Here is a 20,598-nt window from a genome sequence, read left to right as displayed (position 1 = left end):
TGGCCATATACAGTGCATATACAGCACCCTATAAGTATGAATAATTACATTCGTTTTGCGCGTGATCGCCTTATTGCTGTCAAATTTCACATTTTGTGAAACTGCAATATTGAAGGTTTGTAAAGTGGATTGTCCCTGGACCAGTTCATATATTTTTCTCCACTGATGTTTGCCATGGCTGGGAATCAAAGTCAGGTTTTCTGGGTTCACAGCAAATAGGAAAACCGTTGCACCACTACCACACCCACCCAAGCCAAGCTACACTTACCAGCAAGGTGAAGTGTTGGTCCACAACCCCCGTGACTGACTCAGCATGGGAAGGCCGTTGTGCAGCAGTGGACTGACAGAGGCCTGTTCATCATGATGATCGTTGTTACTTGTATCAGTTATGTCAGTTAAATGGTGGTGAGGGATGCTATAATGGCATGTTTTTACATGACAAATAGAAAATTGTGTAAGCGCACAAATAATATATGCACCTAATATTTTTTTATTTACACATTCTAATTCAATTCATAGCCACATTTTGTATGTCCCATATCTGCAAATTATTTTTTGTGTGGAAAATGCTCACTCCATTTGGCTGTAACTATCGGAGTTTGCAATACGTGCACACACGCATTTGTATGCAAACTTACAAGTACGACACGTACATCATTCATGTGTGCATGAATTATTAATGCAAGATGTAACTTATAAATATAAATTAAATCACGAACGTACCTGTGTACAGCTATTACACACGTGCACTTGTACACATGTGGATTACATTTATGTATTGTTTGCACACGCTTTTGCTTTGACCAGTTTAGGCAGAAGTTAGTTTGCAGTATGTTTTTGTCGACTATGGAAACATATACATGGTGGAAAATGTGCAGAAAATGGATCACAATTCAACCCACCCAGCAACGATTCAAAATAAGTAAAAACATATATTCACTCGATGACGTTTCGAGCAATGGTCCTTCTCCGCAGCACGTTTACACCCTCTCACTATATTTGAAAGTCTTGCTGTTGACGACTTTCAGTTTTTTGATAATTGTGCTTATGCACCACCGCACCTCCGAACCTCCGATTAGCGCACTTGACTCCGTACGGCGTGAAAGAAGTTCAACATGCATGCATGCATGCTTTTGCCAAAGCAGCATCATCAAATAATGCTCACGTCACCGCCAGTCGAGGAAGCTCTACAGAGCCCTCTCAGGGGTAATTTGTCTCCGCTATGCTGGCCAGGAATCTTGGACGAGGCTGTGGTACGCACACTTCCCCACTGTGCGTGACCTGCCCGTTGACCCCTGTGCAGCAGCGAGGTGAAGCTCTTGGTCTTGTTGTCTTGCGTGATCGTCAGAGATGGCGGCACCATCAGTGGATCGATCAGGACAATGCAAACGCTCCTGTTACGAATCTTCCTATTGCAGGATCTCTTGACGCCGTTTGTTACAGCATGCCAAGTCAGACCGAGCTTTTGTGTGCAAATTGTGTTCATTCCTGCCGCCCTCGCACACTCTAAGTCAAGTGCCCTAAGGACCCTGAGCTTTCAGAGTAACCTCTCTCCGTCTCTTGAGCTCGAAGAGTATCCTCAGAAGGCAAGATAAAGTGTTTATTTCTGGGTTAGTGTGATTAATATTTGCAGACTCTATCAGCTTAGCGGTGGCAAACAAGAAGTCCAGAACTCGGGTTAGCGTGGGCCCTGCTGGTGTTTTCTGAGCACACTTGACGGGCGCTCGCTGTCACGGGCCACACGGGGATGCACACATTGCAGGCGATGGCTCCAGCATGCCTCATTTAGCTCTCGCGGTGAGCTGATTGTAGATCACAGTGGCACTTTATGTCAGCGGTTTCCTGGTATAATGTGCCAACATTCGTTGTGTGTGTAGGAATCTTTGCATAGCAGCTCGCTACGTTTTTGTCATCGGCTGGTTTATTCATGGTCACTCATGGGACTTTTTTGTAACTTAATTTTATATTATATGCGTGAAGTTCCAAAAAAATATATTTTTTATGCTACGGGGAAAGCAATATTCAGTATAAACTCTGCTCATTGTTTCCTTCCTGTGAACTGTTTATCCGAGGGTGCGTAGGCAGACTCAGCTTGGGTAAAAGCTCAAGAGCTACAATTCGGGGGTTCATGTGGTCAAATTGTTTCCTCAATCTTAAGCAGAAAAGTTTCAAACAAGGAGGAAAAATGTCTAAAGTATTTTGGTCATTTTTCCTTCGACCACCATGAAAATAAATTAAAGCAAATGTGATTGACTGATTAAAGCAGTGTTTTCAGACAACTGTAGACTGCTTTCATGCATATTAGGACTCATTCTCCCAGTATAGGCACCAATGCTCACTGCTGCAAAGTCTGCTTTAGATGCCTTTTTACTCTCACTCTCTCTCATATTAAATCATAATTTCTCAACTTACCGCTGTTTGAGGATTTCCCCATGCCATGTCAGGCCACGAGAGTTGTTTGACAATTCGTAACACTGCTCGGTGCTGTGGGGTAATGGTGGGGGGCCCATAACCGGTTCAAATATCAATAGCCACTGCCATTAGCCATCGTCTGGAATTGAACTCATGTTTGCTGGGGTTGGTAGTTAGATCGGAAATACAATGAAAAAGAGATAATTTTGGATTGTTTATTTTTCTGAAAATGCCACACTTGTTTTTGGATTTTATATGGTCAGCTTGAAGTTATCTATTGTGGTCATGTTGCATGCTGAAGTGGGATTGGTTCAATATTTACTAAGTGGAATTATACATCTCCCACGTGACGAGCAGGGTAATTGAATCAAATTTAATCCAGCCTCACATGTATAAAACATTCAAATTCAAATTAATTTATTTTAATAACACTGATGTATACATCTCTGCAGCTTTCACGTGGCGTTTATTAAGCGATTATTCACAAAGAAGAAAGTCCGCTTTGCTCTTGGGAACATTACGAACATTTTCGGGATGTGCCGGGATCGTGGGCTGCATCCGTGTAGTTATTTACGTGGTGAGATCGAATCGACGAGTAGATAAATCCGGTTTTATAAGATAATAATAGACACATGAGCAAAGAGGCTCCTTTTTATATTTAATCAAGTCAAATGTAAGCCAAAGCAATTAAAGCAAATTTTTTTCATAATTTTTATAATTTATTGCGTATTTTCAAAGCATTTTGGTTATCCGTATTGTTATTATTTTAAATATTGGAGTGATTCCTTCCACATTTTCTTAATTCCTTAATTTTTTCTCAGCACGCACATCGGAGGCACTTGACTGAAGTTGTGCGGTAGGGTGGGTATTCGTGGCCTGGTGGGACTCGAGGACTGCAGTGCTCTGTGGTAGACTTTGCGATTGCGCTTGTTACTGGACCAACTACCTGCCAAAAACAAGATAACAATCTCTGGGGAGATGGCTTTGTTGTTGCGCCTTTGTGTGCATTGGGAATGGTGTTGGTAAATGCGAATGCGTTTACAACTCTCAGCAAGCAGTGAAGGGACCTGTGGGGGAGGGCATGGCCCTGTGCATTAGTGGAGCGACAATCAAAGGCTGGGCCCTTCTGCACCCAGGTGAGATGTGCGATTTAGAATAAATGGCATAATAGAATGGCAATTTAGAGAAAAACAAAAGGATGTTCTCCATAGGAGCATAATGAAGGTATACATATGGACCAGAGATGGAGTGTTATTTTCAAAGACACTCACTTTTTTGTGCTTAACAATACGCATTGTTTTATTTTTAGTAATACAGGTGAGATTTGGCTTCATATTTTCGAGAGCAGCACATTTTTTTGTATTAAGCCACACATTTAATTAACCATGTAAGAAAGTGGTGCCTTGCCACGTGCTTTGCCATTGCTGTCAACGTGGCTAATCTGGGCATCTGCCACCCATCATGTTGTCTTCAATGTGCAATGAATTCCCGACATAATTGGTGAGGAGCTTTGGTGAATAGACAAAGCTGGTTTAATATTTCCTTAAAAAATAGTCATGAAAAGTGGAGCTAAAGCTCAGCCACAGATTGGAATTCGAAGTAGTTTACAGCCATCTATGTGGTCACAGTAAATGGGTGAAAATTACAAGCCAATGTCCTTGGAATGTTACAAAGTGCCCTATTTTAATTCCATTGAAATTGAAATGATTTGTTACTTTTTTTTCTATGTGTTTTTGTTCTACATGTGTTTTACATGTGTTCTACACGTGTTATTGTTCTACATGTGTTCTACACGTGTTATTGTTCTACATGACTTATTTTGCAAGTGTTTCTATATGTACATGTAAACTGCTTTTACTTGCTAGCTCATCTAGATGGCACGACCATAAGATTTGTTTGTATGTAAAATGGCAAGACATGCGCTTGACGGATTATTCAGTGAGCGGTCGTCTATCCTTGGCCTAACAATATTTGTTTGAGAAACTGCTTCGTGGCATTGGCAATCGTTGTTTTTTCTTTTTTACACTTTAAACAAAATATTAAGTATGCATTTTTACATCTGCATAAGTGGTGACAGCCAAATTCAAAGTAAGAATCTTTTCAGCTATAAAATCCACCTGCTGTTAGTCCATTGTCGCGCCATAATGGTGTATCCGAATGTGGATGTAATGTTTGATTTGTGAAGTGTAGCAATTTTTTGATCAATTGTCACTCACATACCTGGGTCGTACTGGAAAATAAAAGCCCTTATTATTGGATTTTTGTAGCTGAAAGCCTCGCTGATACAAAAATATATATGGCTCTCCACATTTTTCCTTGCTTGTACCTGACATTTGCTTGATTTTAAGGATATTATCAGTAAACACTTTGCGTGACAAGAACAATGAAAAAGAAATGCATGGGGATGTACGGTGTGCATCATTACCAAGCCTTTGACTCTTACCATCAGTGTACGAGGGTGGTATAGGAAGTTATTTTCGGGCAATTTGGTAGTTAATTCCCATCTCCTGCCAGCAAATGTAATGTATGAAAATCCTTGTGTTGTCACTGTTTTTGCTATTGCATTGTCACTGTTTTCCAGGAATAATTTGCCTTTTATTTAATGCTCCAAATTAATTTAAGTTATTTGTGCTCAAGAGTAAACACATGCCTGCTATTCTGTATTTTAGTCGAATTCATTATAAGCCATGGTTAATCCACTGCTGGATGCAGGCCTCTCCAAGCCACCACCGTCTCTCATGATCCTACCATGTGTTAAGTGCATCTAGCACCTGCACACGCAATTGTTTCATCACTCTGACTTCTCAATGGATGTACTCTTAGACATGTTCCATTTCCTGGCTGCCACTCCATGACCATCGGCCATCATCTTCTTTGGTGAACATGTCCTGCCAAACCACACTTTGTGCAATGGCTTGAATGCTGTCATTAACCTGCCAATGTTCTCTAATCTGTGTGTTCCCCTTTCCGGCACTCGGTGAATTTCCAAGCATGTACCTCTGATAGCTTCAATTCCATATATTCAGTTTTTGTATTTTTTTGTGTGCGAATGACCCTGTTTCTTATATGTCATAGCAGGTAGTACAGACGGCTTACATGTCTTAAATGTATAGAATATTTATATCATGCAATACCAGGTGGGTGACACAGCGAGTTCAAATCCTGGTAGGGGGTAGACTCAGCCCTTGCATCCTTCTGGGGTCTCTGAGATCAAATGAGGACTCCTTTGTGGGGAAGTCAACAGTGGTGGTCCTGTTGAAAACGAACACCCCCCACTAGCCATAGGAATGTATAATTTCCACCGCTGGTTCAGGGCTGTAAACAACATATGACTGGCACCCTGTGTCATTAGAGCGAGCGATCAATTTGACTTCTGACTCTTGTTTCTTGCAAAGTAGACGGCGTGAAAGGGAGAAGTTGCGGCAGCCACACTTTAACCCGACAACAACAGCTAACGATAGCCACCATGGTTTTCTACCTTGAAGGCGGGCATGTATGTTGAACTTCTTTTGCACCGTACATATCCAACCGTGCTCATTGCTTCCTTACTACGCTGTCTTGGATATGCATAGACGAAACGAAGGTACATTGACACCTCGCCACCATGGTGGCCCGCCCACGGTGGCGAGGTGTTAACTACCTTGCCTGCTATACAGGAGGTCGTGTGTTTGATCCTGACCCTGAAACTTGTATGTTTGGAGTTTGCATGTCTCTCGCTACGTGGTCACGTGTATTTCTCTCTGGGTTCTCCAGCTTTTCTCTCCGCATTTATAAACATGCTTTGAGAGTATTTGGCTGCTATAAATTTCCACATGATAAGCCACAAAGTTCCGCTACCATTTGTGGCCAGGTCGCTTCTGAAAAAGATAGCTTAGTGGGCCTTACCTGGTAAAATAACAATTATTTAGTTTCACATATGTATGGCGGGTTTTTTCCAGTCCTACTCCTGGATCTGGGCCTTACCACCTCGTGTGGGTCGTGGAGTTTATTTGAGCATGCTTCACCATGCTGGTCAGTGAAGGTGGGGAGCATAGAAGCACAGTACAACAGTGGACACATAGTATAGCCCCACAGCCACCGATAGTGACCTGGCGTGCATGGTGGTCATATCCGAGCGATATCCAGGTCGGTGCTGCTTCGTTGCTGAGATTTGAGATCTGGCACATTGTGGGTTATTTGGTCGCAGGCTATCTGTGTGTGTATATAAATAGAGAGAAAGATAAACAAAAGATACCCTACATTGATTTTTGTTTCTGCACCGCACCCTTCTGCCCAAGGTGAAATGAATTTCAGTACTTGCAGTAAAGCGAGGTAGGATGAGGTCCCTAGGTTACACTTAATGTTGGAGCCACCCGACATTTAAAACCGCATCCATTCACGAAACCACCCATGGTACCGCATTATTTTTTTCATCTTCAATTTGTGGTGTTTGTGTTTACGATAAAGTGAAATGTTTAAATATTCTTGAGTCTTTCGGTCAAGTTAGGAAAAGGGGGGTTAGCTGAAGACGGCCGCTTGTGTTGCGATCGCAACGTCGTAGTTTTTATTATTTTCTTTGAACCTATCTACGTGACTTTACCGAAAGACCCAAGAATATGAATTCCTGCAGTCACGAAAGCTTTAAGTCAAGATGAAATATTTAAAATGCATTTGTTTCATAATTGTTTTCCTGAGGTGTTATTTAACATGCCATGTTTATAATATCGATTACATTTCAGTCGTATTTAAACACATTTTTTTTTATTTAACTTAATATTTCATGACGAGAATGTATTGTTTTCCAACAATGCACATTAGTGAATAATAATAACGTCATTTTTATTTCAGAATTAATGTAATGGCAGCAAAGGTGGAAAATGTATAAATCACTTTTTGTTGTAGTGGTGCTAAATTGAAACAAATGTTCACAGCATGTAATACAGGGTGCTACAAAAAAATGTTAACACTTACATGGGACTACGTTTTTAATGTTAAAAATAACGCATAATACACTGTAACATGATACAAAACAATGGGGGTTAATAGCTTCAACAGCTTCAACAAGTCCACGTGTTCGTCACCGTTCGTCACCGTTGTCAATGCGTGCCTGGAATCTCCTCCAGGTGGTCTCCAGAGCCCGGAGGAGGCTCATTTCCTGTGGTGTTGTTGAAAACTCTCAGAAGTGTTCACATTGTTTTGAAGCACCCTGTATAAATGCAGCCATAGCGATATAAGCAAACCTCTTGCACTAACTCATGATTGTATATGTGTCTATTAGCTCGTCAATGAAATCCAATTTTCACCAGGCAACTTCGGTTAAAAGACACATGACATCTAATTCTTAAACCAAAGCCTCTATTTCAATCCAGCTAAGAACTCAAATAGGATGCAATTACTGGTTGATGATGGTGATCTGGGGTCTATGCTATGGTGAACATAAATAATTGGCTTGAAAGCAGGCATACAAAATTTGACTCGCGCTCCACTTGCGTTGTCCGTTCAAGTGCGGCGGTCGACGAAAAACGACGGTGCTCAAAGTGACCGACTGAGGAAATGAAGGCAACGCGAGTTTATATTCTAACAATTCCACATTTCCATGCGACTGGTGCATAACTCGGCAGTCGGTTTCTAAGTTACAGTCGTGGGCGGCTTTGCGGCAGGAGGAGGGGGAGGGGGAGGAGGAGGGGGTAAGGGCATGAATGAGCAAGAGGCGGTGTGGAAATTGAGTTTGATGGGAAAGCAAACTGGAAAGGTGGGATGTAGAGGGCGAGCCAGAGCAAGTGGCGCTAAATCAAGTGCGAGTGGGTTAAAGCCAGCGTGGAAGGCTGCATAACAAGCATGAGACCTGGACATTCGGGTTCAGCTCACAAGCGCCCGGCTCATTGCGGGCTTCCGAGAACCCGAGCGAGCGGCCTCCTCTCCGTGTCGTCCGTTGTGTTTCGTAGCCAATACCCCCCCCCCCCCCGCACTTTAGTGACTTGTCACACGTGCGAGTCCTGTGCGTGCAGCGTTTAAGGAAACTAAAACAAATGTTGCCTCTTCTGAGAGATTGCAGGTGTGACTGTCAATCGGTTTGGGCCGATTTTTATTGAGTTTGTTTGTCAACTCTCATTGCTCACACCGTGCTGATGCACTTGGCAATCATTCCTCTGTTGGTAGGAAAAGCTGGAAGAATTTAGAAGCATGTTTGCATGCAGAAATATAACTGACTGCATGAGAACATCACAAAATAAGTGCGGCTTTCAAAGTGTAGTTTAAAAAAATATATAAACGTTATTTTACAAGTTTAGAAATGCACATTCTATTTTTAATAACTTCCACTGTGCAAATGCAGGGAGAGCTTTCCCGTTCAGCCATTCCCACCAGAGCACTGGGAGTATATGTTGGTGGCTGAATCTGTTAATAAGCTTTGAAAAGGGAAACACTTGGGGCCTAATTCACACATTGGTAAAGAACAGCAGCAGCAGGTTTTGAATTTTTTCACCTGAATGAGGCCATAATGAAAATATGACCCTTTGCTCGTCTCTTGATTGACATCATCAGCAATGTCTTATCCACTGCCATTTGAAGGACTTTCTGTTGCTAGGTTTCCATGACCGTTGGAAAGCAAACCCGACATGTGCTGGGCCATTGTATCAAGCACCCAATAATCCAGGTTCCTTTTTTTGACACGTGACCCCTATCCCTTCATACCCCCCATTCCCATCCGCTCCACGGCTCAAGGGAAGCAATCATATGGGTTATTTTTTTTAAACAAGGTTGAGCGTATGCTTATGCTAGGTCATGCTATCGCAAGGCAATGTATCTTGTTTTTATTTTTTAAGAATCTCCTACCCATTACAAAAGCACACCGATGAAGTTCATCTGCGTGGATCTCCTCTTTGTGTCAGCCATCTGAGTGCGACTAGTCCCACGGGTGGCCCGGCCCAGGGTGACGATAGGATGCGGCTCTCTTACGGAAGCGAGCAAACAGGCCTCGTACCAGAGTCGGGTCGGCCCACTGAGAGTGCCCTGAGGATCCAGGTCGAGTCCACTGGCCCAGTTCAAGGAACTATCCGGCTCGCTTTGCAGTGGCCGTGGAATCGCGGCTTATGCTGGCAGCCTGGCACTGTTGCTGTGTAAGCATCGTTCTTCTCAGTTCACGTGCATCCTTAGCTGATCACTTATCCCCGTTCTACTTCGTACTTGAAGGCTTCCTACTCAGTAGTCGTTTGCAATTGTGCTGTATAGCTCTCTAATGTGTTCATCATGGAACAGGTCTCATGTTCAAAAGGTGTTCCGTTTTCTCAGTGGTCTTTTGTCTGGGTTTAAACAAAGGGAAAACAATGGAGTCTTTCTTATCATGGCTACAGCTCCTGCCGCTTTGTTTATCATTTTTTCTTGTTATTGGAAGGTTATCAATCACTATTTACTACTGGGCAAGGCAATTATGTATAACCTTACAATTGCTGTCTTAAATAAAAAAAAATGTGTGGCCATATTAGCGCGACTCATTTTAATAGCGGTTCTTTCCCCCCCTCCCCAGCATGTCCAAGAATAATTTTGTCTCAATTATATGGTATAACGTGAGCTTTGCAGTGAAGCACAAATTACATTTCATTCAAGTATCCCTGAGGAAGCCCATGCCCGTCCTTGTCCAGTGGCCCAGCAGGAGCAGAGATCTCCGGCTGCCGGTGAAAGAGCCTCCTTGCCGGTTCAGTCTTTGGGAGGTTCGCCTCTGCAATTGAAAATGTTAGCCTCTGAATCTTGGGTCCACACGGCAGATCGTTGGGAAAATGACAAAGCAGCTTACTCGGCACCAAAAGTCAAATGTTAAAAATTTGAGGCATTTAGTGAATTTCAATGTACCGAGGCAAAATAATGAATACTGGATATTATAAAGATGATTTCTACAGAATAGTATGTGGTTATTTTAATATTTCTGAATCCGTGTCTGTCTTAATACCAGACCCAACTATCTATCCGGAATAGGCTTCCTTCTAAGGAAAATTAAAATGTGATATTTCCAAATGCCAGTACCAAAAAAAAGCTTTTGTGTTGCACGTTAACATGATGGCTATTAAAAAAAATATATAAATGTGTGGAGTCTGGGCAGTGCATGGTGTATTTTGATGAATGAGGTTATTGTGCGTGCGGAGTGTCCACGCACACACGGCCTTTTAGAAATATGCGCGCAAGTAAGGCTTGCTTTGTTCCTGGTTGTATATGTGCTATTTTTTTAATGTCCTCCCATGAATTTTTAAACAAGAATGGACCACGGACATGAATATATTCATGTTTTTGTAATGTTTTAGATAAGGGTGTGTGACCTATTAATTCATGAATTACATTAGCAAGTAATAAGAGACTGCTATCCATCCATTGTCTCTTGTTCTGCGATCTGCAGTGTGCTAGGTTTGCTTAAAAATCACCCATCAATTGGTGATACTCTTGGTGGCAAAGTCAACCATCTGGATGGTGTTCATCCAGATAATCAGATTGAATGTAAATAATGAGTTTGTAAAATGCTCAGCGTAGGTGGCTCAACATTGACGTAGCGTTGGACGCTTCCCAGTTTTTATTTTAATGCTGGTGACGATGGATATTGAGGAATCAATTTTTAGATTCGTCTTGATTTCTCTGTTTTTACAGAATAAATAATTCAGCACAATACCCTGACACAAAGTCTCCTCCAAGCTAATGTTTACATCTCTCCTCCATGCAATGCAGTACAGCAAAACTATGCGAAAGAATGTCAACAGAATGGAATGCATTTACAGTAATATTTCAAAACAAATAAACATGCAACTTATTTTGGAGTTAAACATGAGGTAAATGTTCGTTTTCCCGAGGCAAAAATCAATGGCATTTCAAAATGGCACAAAGGACCTATCATTGCTTACAATAAAATAAAACCTCAATACATTATTTTAAAGGCAGTGTTACTAACGAACACGTCTATAATAGGCAACCTTTAGGACAAGGGCCTTTCTTTACAGCACATACCTCCTGGCATCTCAGTGGGCTGTGAAGAAGTGAAATTACCTGAAATGTCGCCATTTCTCTACTTTTTTATGTTTAATGCCGTGTTATTGATGAATGTGTTGAGTTTGTTGCTGTTTGTGCTTGTGCACCACTGCCAACGCAGTATCGCCAAGTAATCGTGTTTACTATAGCCAGAGTCTGATGGCTATTTACGAGAATTTTCAACAATTGCCTGCTGAGGGTCACACGAAGTAGGTTATCTTGCGGGCTACGTGCATGTCGTTTTCCCATTTTTTTCATTCCATTTCACATTAAATCAACCAGCCCCGATGTCATTACCATATACACACTTCATAAGAAGCGATGAGACATTATAATAGCAACAAAACGGATCCCCATATTTTTAAATGCTCATAAACACAATCGTGTAGCGTTGGGTAGCAGCCAATAGACGTAAACTGTCCGTGTCCTTGGTCAAAACGGCACGAGGCAATATTTGGATTCTTGCCCGTGGGGTGGCATTTAAACGTCTCTTGTGCACGCAACAAAAGGCACGTTTGAGCGGAGAACTTTGAGTTCCACGTGTGCGGCAAATACAATCCATGCCGGATTCCTCAGAAGGCACATGTCCAGGTGTTGGAATTCAATTCTCGGCATCTTTCACGTGGTTCCTTTTAGCGCCCACCGACTGCACCCGATGTGGGAGATCAAGACTGGGCACAATTCCTACTGCGTGTGGAGTCACCAAAAAAACCCGTCGTATTCGTTTAGTCCAGCGTATTTGATTAATTTATGTGAAAATTTACTTTATATATCCGCAGTGAGGTACGTGTCATTTGCCACGATGACCATCCACCATAGGGAAAGTACGCATTTTTAAGTAAGCATTTTTAAGTAAGCTACTTTGGATTGCATTCAAATAAAAAACACATTTTCACCGTGGCACAAACTTTAAAGGGCTGGCTAATGTCACGGGATCTCTAATGTCTTATTTGCGACACAGTTGCCTGCAAGCATTACAAAGATACATTGGAGACAAGCCGCCAAGCCCGAGTGCTCTGCTGCGTTTGCGTGAAACTATCCGTAGGCCATTCTGCTGCCCAAAAAGGCCGGGCGTCGCAAGGGTAATCCTCGACAAGCCCGTAATGTCGGGAGGAGTTTCCAGGTACTGGTGGCTGGGGGAATCGAGCAGCATCAGGGACATAGCTGAATTTAAAAATACGAATAATGTGCATGCACAGCGACGCATAATGTTATGGGCTGAATGCAGACTTAATTGGTTTTGGGGTGGTGATGGATGGACTGCGAGGGGGTGGGAACGCAGGCAGGGCTTGTGAGTGACAGTAATTCGCGCTCTACGTCCATGGAACACAGACAATAGATCACGCAGCGACGCTGCAGCGAGAAGCCAGACAAATCGTCACGGCCGTGATTTGCCGCAACCTCGCGCTGAAAGGAGATAGTGCCTTACTGTGGACAGGGGCATCAGCCGCTCCAGTCAAGCCTTAATTTATAACAGTTTAACCAGAAATTGCTTTCGTAGAATCGCGTAGTAGTAGTAGAAGTAATAATACATTGTAATAGTTTACACTTTTATAACGTCTTATACCTGGAGGTCATAAGGCATCTGGTTCTCATTGTTGTAAGGAAAAGCATTTGACTTAGGCATATCATTCGTATTATATGGATATATATCCTTGTTTAAGTCAATGTGTGTCTCAATTTAAAATAGTAAATATAACCTTTGGAATTACCCTAAACATGCCACTGCATGACTCTTGAACATGAGTCTTGAGACTCAATTAGGTTTTTCTGGAGAGATAAATAAATGACCCAACATTGTTGATGTTCAGTCAATATTTTACAAATAAATATATGTTAACCCTACGATATAATGCACCAAAAAAACTAAAGTGTGTGTTTTTTTACAGAAACAATCGATTTAGAACTAATGTCAAGTTGTCCTTGCCACATAGCCGTGGGTATTCTGAGCTTGTTTGACACAGAACGCTTCACGCAGGAGCCGCGTCTCGTCTCGTGCTGTGTTGTCCCTTTTGCTCTCCGACCTTTCTCTCCTGCTGAGCTCCAATTGGTCTCCCTCGGGGTCTCCTCGATCCACCCCATGCCCTCTCACCCCGTGAAAGTCAATTAGAATATGGGCGTTGGGTGGTGCAATGACACCTCTAGCCAGTATCAATAGATTTGTTATGAATATCGACCAAGTATGGCACAGTAGACGAAGCTGTTGTTGTGTTGGTACCATTGCCTTACAATATTTTTAAGAGCGTAATGGATATTGAGTGCAACTGTGTGTTTGTGTGTTCGTTAATTGCGGTGATTCTTTTGTGCCTTGTGCCATCGAGAGATGGTGTCGCATTTTGCACGCGCTGCTTGTTTTGTGTTCTGCATACGGACTGATTGCCCACGTCGTGGCATCGCTCAGTTTTTTCGGATGTCACAGATACACCACTCGGACACACTGACATGGACGCGCCGACAGACGATGGCACCGTGGGTGAATATGTGGCCAGGTCCTGGCAGACTTGGCGTGCCGTGCCCTGGATTATCCATTGTGCCTGGCGTGCCACGGCATGGGGCTGGCGTGCCACGGCATGGGCCTGTCGCCATCAGGGCTCCCGCAGCATCACGGCCACAGGGCTGTCTACTTAGCATGGCAGGGGAGCTCAAGGCCGGGTTCTGATTCTCATGAGTCATGCCCTTCTGGGTCTGATTATCCTACAGCCTCAGCACGCTGCTACCCATGTCATTTCACAGGTTTCAGGAAGTAGTGGCTGTCAGAAGAGCCAGAGTTATTGAAGGAAGCCCTAAATATTATCCTGGCTTGAAGGCCCAGGAGGACATGACTCTAGCTCTGTTTGAGTGTATGACGTGTCTCATGCAGCCTGGCCACTAACATCACTTGTGAATACAGTTACTGTATTCTACCGATTGCAAGACAACCCTTTTTTCCCGAGTTTGAGAGCAAATGTTTGGGGTGCATCTTATAACCTGTTAGATGTGTGTGCGTGGCTAGATTGACGTTATTTTTTGACACTGGGAACACATTTGGGGTGGATCTTACTTTCCGGAGTGTTTTATAATCCAGACAGTAAGAAAACGTGGTCTTTTCAAATACTGTATGTGTTAAAAAATGCCAAAAGTCGAGCTCATTAATTTTCAGGAAAGGTTCTTTGATAATTACAAGTTAAGTTTTAATATTGTCCGCTCTAATATATAGATGAAGGATTTGTTGCGAAAATCTACGACGCATTTTTATTTATTTTTAAAGTACGGAATGGGAAAATGGGGGTGGCCTATTCCCAGTCTTATAAAAGTTCCCAGCTGACACTCAACAACAACATTCCATATTTAAGAATAAAACATTCTATTACCTTGTTTGCCTCCCATATCTTCCTCGTAATGGAGACATTTGTCTCAATGGGATGTCCCCCGGCTTTAACGGACTTGTGAGCAATGACGAGGATGATTTTAAAAGAAAGATTTCCAAGCAAGAGTTGTTACATATTTTAAATATTTTGTCCATTAGCAAAATTTATATATCTCGGAGGGGTTTCAAATATTCATGTTTTTTTTATGCCATGCAGTTGAGTCCAATTAGTGTCACATGGTTGGGCTGTGAATAAGCTGTGACAATAATCAAACCAGACAAATCTACAGGATGGGCTGCTTGTTTTTTGTATGCACTGACAGTAACTGGACGGTCGTGAACAGCGACGCGATGTTAAGCAAGTGCTGATGTTAATTGTGGGAAGACGTGGGAATTCTCTCGCTCCGGCTGCTTAATATTCAACTCAAGTAGGACGCAGTCAGTGGTCGACGCCTGTTCAGTCCATCGCGAAGATGATTGGCCTTGGTCTGGGGGCAGCCCTCAAGAGGGGACGGGAAGACAGAGGGCTTGTGTGTACGTATGTTGAACTTCGCTCGCACCGTACGTAGCCAGCCGTGCTAATCGGAGGCTTGTGAACGTGGTCGGTTTTTGCTGGTGGAGTAACAGGAGGAAGGCGGTTCTCTTTTTCGTGTGGGAGGCATAAGGTGTTGCTCTGGCAGGTGTAAAAGGCTGCATTGTTGTCGGGCAGCTGCTCCCAGGTGATCCTGCGTGGGGGTGAGCGGGCGGGCGGGCGGGCGAGTCGTTGCATGCTCTGGCTCACGCTCCACCAGAGGCAAGGAAAATGTGCAGGGTTTTTTTATTTTTTGACTGGTTTAAACAAAATATAGGACAAAGTTAAAAAGACACTGTCATAGCATGTACACTATGTTTTCTTTTTTGCTACAAGCAATGTAATGAGAAACACATCCCAATAACCAAAACCTGTGCCGCTTCAGTTATTTATATACGAAGTCCTACATCGTTCACTTTATTTTGTATAAACTGTGAAAGAAACGGCGGCGGCAGCAGCAGCCGAGCTGGAGGGGACCCCGAGGGGCGCAGAGAACGCTTGGCACCTGCAGCTCGTGCTCACGCTCGAATTCCCTTTGCAGCGTCTCCACGTTCCTCTTGCTTATACACACGTCCCTTAATCCATTGGTGACCACACATTGCTTCCCTCGTTTCGTTCCACGCTCCTTATCGCCCTCTGCGTTCACAATCCCAGCTGGCTCTGTCGGTTCCCACTCCTCCCTGTGCCCAATCACCATTCCATTCCGTCTCACTTCTCGCCCCCTTAAACTGGAACCGCTCCTACATGTCAAACAATCAGCCTCACCCTCTATTTTTCATTCTTCCCTTAAAACACACTCACTTATTTTCCCTCGCTTACCCAAACTCCCCTTCCACATCACTAACTCCATCCCTCTTCCCAACTCCCCCTACCCATCCATCACACTCACTCATCATTCACCACTCATTGTCACGTTCATCATCGTTATTCCACGCATCATCGTATTCATGTACTGTACTACCATCCTTCTCATCAACTCATCACACTATACTGCTGTAGAAATAGTTAATTATTTGTTCAGCTCCTTGGTCAAGACGCTATAAAATTAAAATAATGTAAGACGTTATCAAGTACAACACATTCAGCCCTCCGCCACTTTGTGTGCTGAATTGTGTTCGTCATGACTGTCATGAGATGAAACTAAACTATTTGCTATTTTACCAGCTCTTTTTTAGAATTGACCTGGCCACAAATAATAGGTCAATGAAGTGGTTTATCACGTGGACATTTATTGCAGCCAAATACTCTGAACTCGTGTTTAATATATGGAGGGAAAAACTGGAGAGGAACCGGAAAAAAATCCGCGCAACTCCGGGGAGAACACGCAAACTTCAAATAGACAGCAGGTGTCAAGGTGGAGATCGAACCCACGACCTCCTGCATACCAGGCGAGAGAGTTCACATCTCGCCACCGTGGCGCCCCAGGCAGACGCAAGCTGGCAGCCCATCCCGTGGACGGGATGACGCGACACCCACCTGACACCCACTTGACACTCACCCGACTCTCATCAGACATTCACCACTCACCTGTCATCATATTACTTGGCCCTTGTTCGATATAGTGGGAGTGCCCACCAGATTCAATGGCTCTTCCCATCCTTAAACACCCCTCCAAAATGGTACATACCTATTCGCTGTATTCATTTTAAATGGGGATCATGTCACATACTGGGTTATTGTAAATCGTTTAGATGATAACCAACACTAGTTCCATGAAGATCAAAAGTTATTTTGTAGTTGTAATTTTGACCTCGATCACATGAACTACATATTGTTGTAACCTTTCAAATAACACCTCGTTCACTGAAAATGTAAGAGCGATATAGGGGGATATCTCCGGGCTTGCATACATCCAGAATAGCAGCTTATCATAGATCTAGATTTGTTGTACTGTATTTTAAAATATATTTACTGGTCGAGAGTGGAGGTTATTCATTATATACCAACCCTGATCTAACAGGTTGGCTCGCCTGTGAACTGTGCGCAGGGATCAGCTGCTTTTACGGAAGCATCATGCCTGGTACAGAACGTGTGTGTTTGTGTGTTGGGAGCGGTAGGTGCTTGCTAACAGCACTTGCCCTAACAGTCTGTTCAACACTCTATGGGGAGTCTTTGTGGAGAGCGGTGGTGCAGCGGTTAGCGCGCCGCATCACAAACCCAGTCACCGGATTTCCATTCCCGCTCCCGGCCAACACCAGTGACGATTATTTGAACCGGTCCTGGGCCTCCCCTGGGTAGACTCAGCCTTAAATGGGTACTTGATACGATGTGAAAAAAAATCGCCACTGGAGAGATGAGGGCAGCCAGGCATGGTGCTCTTTAAAAGCACTTGCCCCAAAAGTCTGTTTAGGCTATACAGGGGATTTTGTTTGTGCACAATTTAATTATACGTTTTATTTTATGCAGTCCTGCATCTGAAGCATCATTTGAGTGTTGTTAGCTCAATGGAAGCACAGAAGTAGGGATATCGTTTATATGCAATCCAATGTCACTCTCTGTTCCATCAATCACAGGCTTTTGCATTTCCTTCCCTGTATGTATGGATGGCTTGCTTTGATATTAGCGTGGCATTACTGACCAAATGTGAGATGTATTCATCCGCTTCGTAATAGGTTAAATTGCAAGCACACCGTCTGCTCGACTGCTTGGCTGTCACGTATGTAAACTAGCATGCAAATGTGTGTCAATCAGCTAATACAGTGAAATGTTTCTTTAAAACCAGTCGTGAAACCAACTGAGATGAGCCTCTTTCTAAAACTAAACGCAGAGATATGCGTTATGGTGCACATGAAAGCGAATGGGAGAAGTTGGGCCATTTAAATTCCTAAAATAGGAACCTCACAGTGCTGTATTTTATGTTCAGAGTAATCACTGGAATATGCTAATAAGAAAACATGCAGTTGCCTGAATTTAAACGTGTTACTGTAAAGCATTTTGGAAAATGTACCACCTGTCCCATTTGTGATGGTTTGTAGCCCTGTGGTCACAGCCAGGACCACAATGGAAATTAGGTTTTGCATTTCCGTAGAATGTCCTGGGAAAGCATTGCAAATGACCGAATGAATAACTGAATGAAATGTATCATCTGCATCAAAGCAGTACCCACACATCTATTAATAGAGCTCTTAATGCCATGCAGGGATTGTCTAGCATGTAGACGCTGAATTTAAAGTGTAAAATTTGCTCCGGTGGCTGCATTTGCTTTTGTTTTCCTCTGAAGAAATGGAATAGACAAAATAACCTCACTGCCTCATTGCCCACATTGGCTTTTCCATATGTCTTCATGAACCCTGTAACCTCTGATCTACTGAAAATAGTGTGGAAATTAAATTATGGCCAGTGTTTTGCCATCAATGTCACCTATGAGAGATATATTTAATTTTCGAATCTGTTCATCTTGGATGAAGCCCTTCCCATGTCTATATTGTTGCGTTGAGTCCACACATGACTGAGCAATGCGTTCACCATTGCTTTAACACACACACGTAATTGTTATTAAGAGCTGCAAGCATTCTTGTTCGGAGGCTAAGGCTACATTTTCAGGCTAATATCATCGTGCCTCATGGTTCATTGGCGTGTCCACTTCCCCCTCAAAAATGCAATCTCCCATTATCATTTTAAATTGGAGTAATTAAGAAGACAGCCCACGTGTGGGCACACAGCTATGGGACATACTATTTATTCTATATTCTATATACACAATCATGCTATATCATACAAAATACTATTTTTTTTAAAAGCAAAATTTAAAAGAAATCTTCATCCAAAAATTGGCATAATAGTTTATACAGGTATTACCATTCTGAATCAAATTATTCACGTCAAATATTGCCCTGTGGCAAATTTGGCCAGGATATGTGTACCTTTGAGCTCAGCACAGTGGCGTCTAGACCTGGCAAGCAATGACAAGAAGTAATACTTAGAAAAAGGGAACAATTGAAGATTGGAGATCAGGCAGAGAAATAAGTAAATAAATGGAACAGTGAACCATACACACCTTCTCTTGTTTATTACTTTATGCAAACATGTTGAATTCATGTTCAAGCAAATGCTTTTAGAAAACTCTGCCATCTAGGTGAAATGTCTCTTCTGTCGCCTAATCTCATGACGCGAGTCACATGCAGCACACTTCTTGGCAGCCGGCTTGTTGGTCAGGCAAGGGCGCACGCCGTTGTGCAAAACGATGCGTTTGTGTACAGGGGCTTTCGCAGCGTTGCAGTTGGAAGTTTTTCGCGCCACGGCGAATGTTCTGCCTGAAATTGCGTGCACGGGGGGCACCCACCGAACAGGGTGTGTCGGTGTGCGGGAAACAACGCGGGCGCGACGCCGCCAAGACGTAATTACGCGTCGCTTTGGAAGGCTATTGGCAGGATCGGGGTGCGCCTGCATCCCTGTCAACCACTAAGCCCCAGTGACGTGCATGAGCAATGAAAGAAGACGCAGCCCATAGGTTTCGTATACTTTGTTGTGGTCCGGTAAAACCGTACCAGAGTAAGCACAGATATGCCCTTCGTGAGACCAATAAAACTTAATGTCGAATGCACGTACGTGCTGTGAACAAGGAACGCTTTCCCGGCCACTGCAATTCCTAGTGCTGTTGTCAATAGGACCTTTTGTGTGCTCTAAAGCTGTCTGCGCCCGACCAAGACGACTCACCGTGGCGAGAAGTGATTCAGCGCCGCCTGCTTTGACCTGCCGTCAGCGGTGTTTTATAAAGTTATGGGTTCTTGCAAAGTGCATAACAAGCATCACAGCTGTCATAATTGTATCCCATGGAGTTGTCATTACAATCATGATTTTGTTTTAAAACTCTTGTACTCGCATATGTATATATATTTTTGGGGGCAGTCATAACACTTCAGAGAATTATTATAAACTTTCACCAACCTAATATTAGGCTTCTCTTAAAGAAGCTTATAAATAATGAAAATCCATGCCCAGGGGCACTATTGTACGTTTAACAACAATACAATTCATATTCCTGTGCTGGGTATCACATTTGTGAGATTCTTCTAATTATACATTGTGCATGTGAATGCAGAGCTGGGCTAACTAATTATTTTATTTCTTGATTACTATTTCAGATTATCAGTTCAATTACTATATTTCACTAATCGAATAACACCAACATTGTTGGAAACATTTTTCTTCTTCTCACCTCTGTCCCTATGGACAGGAGGTTATGGGCGGGGCTAGGTGATGTCCATGACATCATCAGGCACGTGACAGTGGGTATGGCTTGTAGGGGGTTTCCTGCCTTCGGGAGGCAGGATTATGGGGGAAG

At 43.1% G+C, this 20,598-nt stretch overlaps 1 protein-coding gene across 1 annotated transcript in view; it reads left to right on the top strand.

Annotated features, from left to right (window-relative positions):
* The window catches only part of LOC133350087 (protocadherin Fat 1-like), a 228,050-nt gene that overhangs the window by 44,172 nt on the left and 163,280 nt on the right, over nt 1-20,598 (top strand).

Source organism: Lethenteron reissneri, chromosome 32 (genome assembly GCF_015708825.2).
Source record: "Lethenteron reissneri isolate LAM-NWPU_2019-01 chromosome 32, ASM1570882v1, whole genome shotgun sequence".
In the NCBI taxonomy this organism is placed as follows: domain Eukaryota; kingdom Metazoa; phylum Chordata; class Hyperoartia; order Petromyzontiformes; family Petromyzontidae; genus Lethenteron; species Lethenteron reissneri.
The sequence above is the reverse complement of the archived record's forward strand: the minus strand, read 5'-3'. Positions and strand labels throughout refer to the sequence as shown.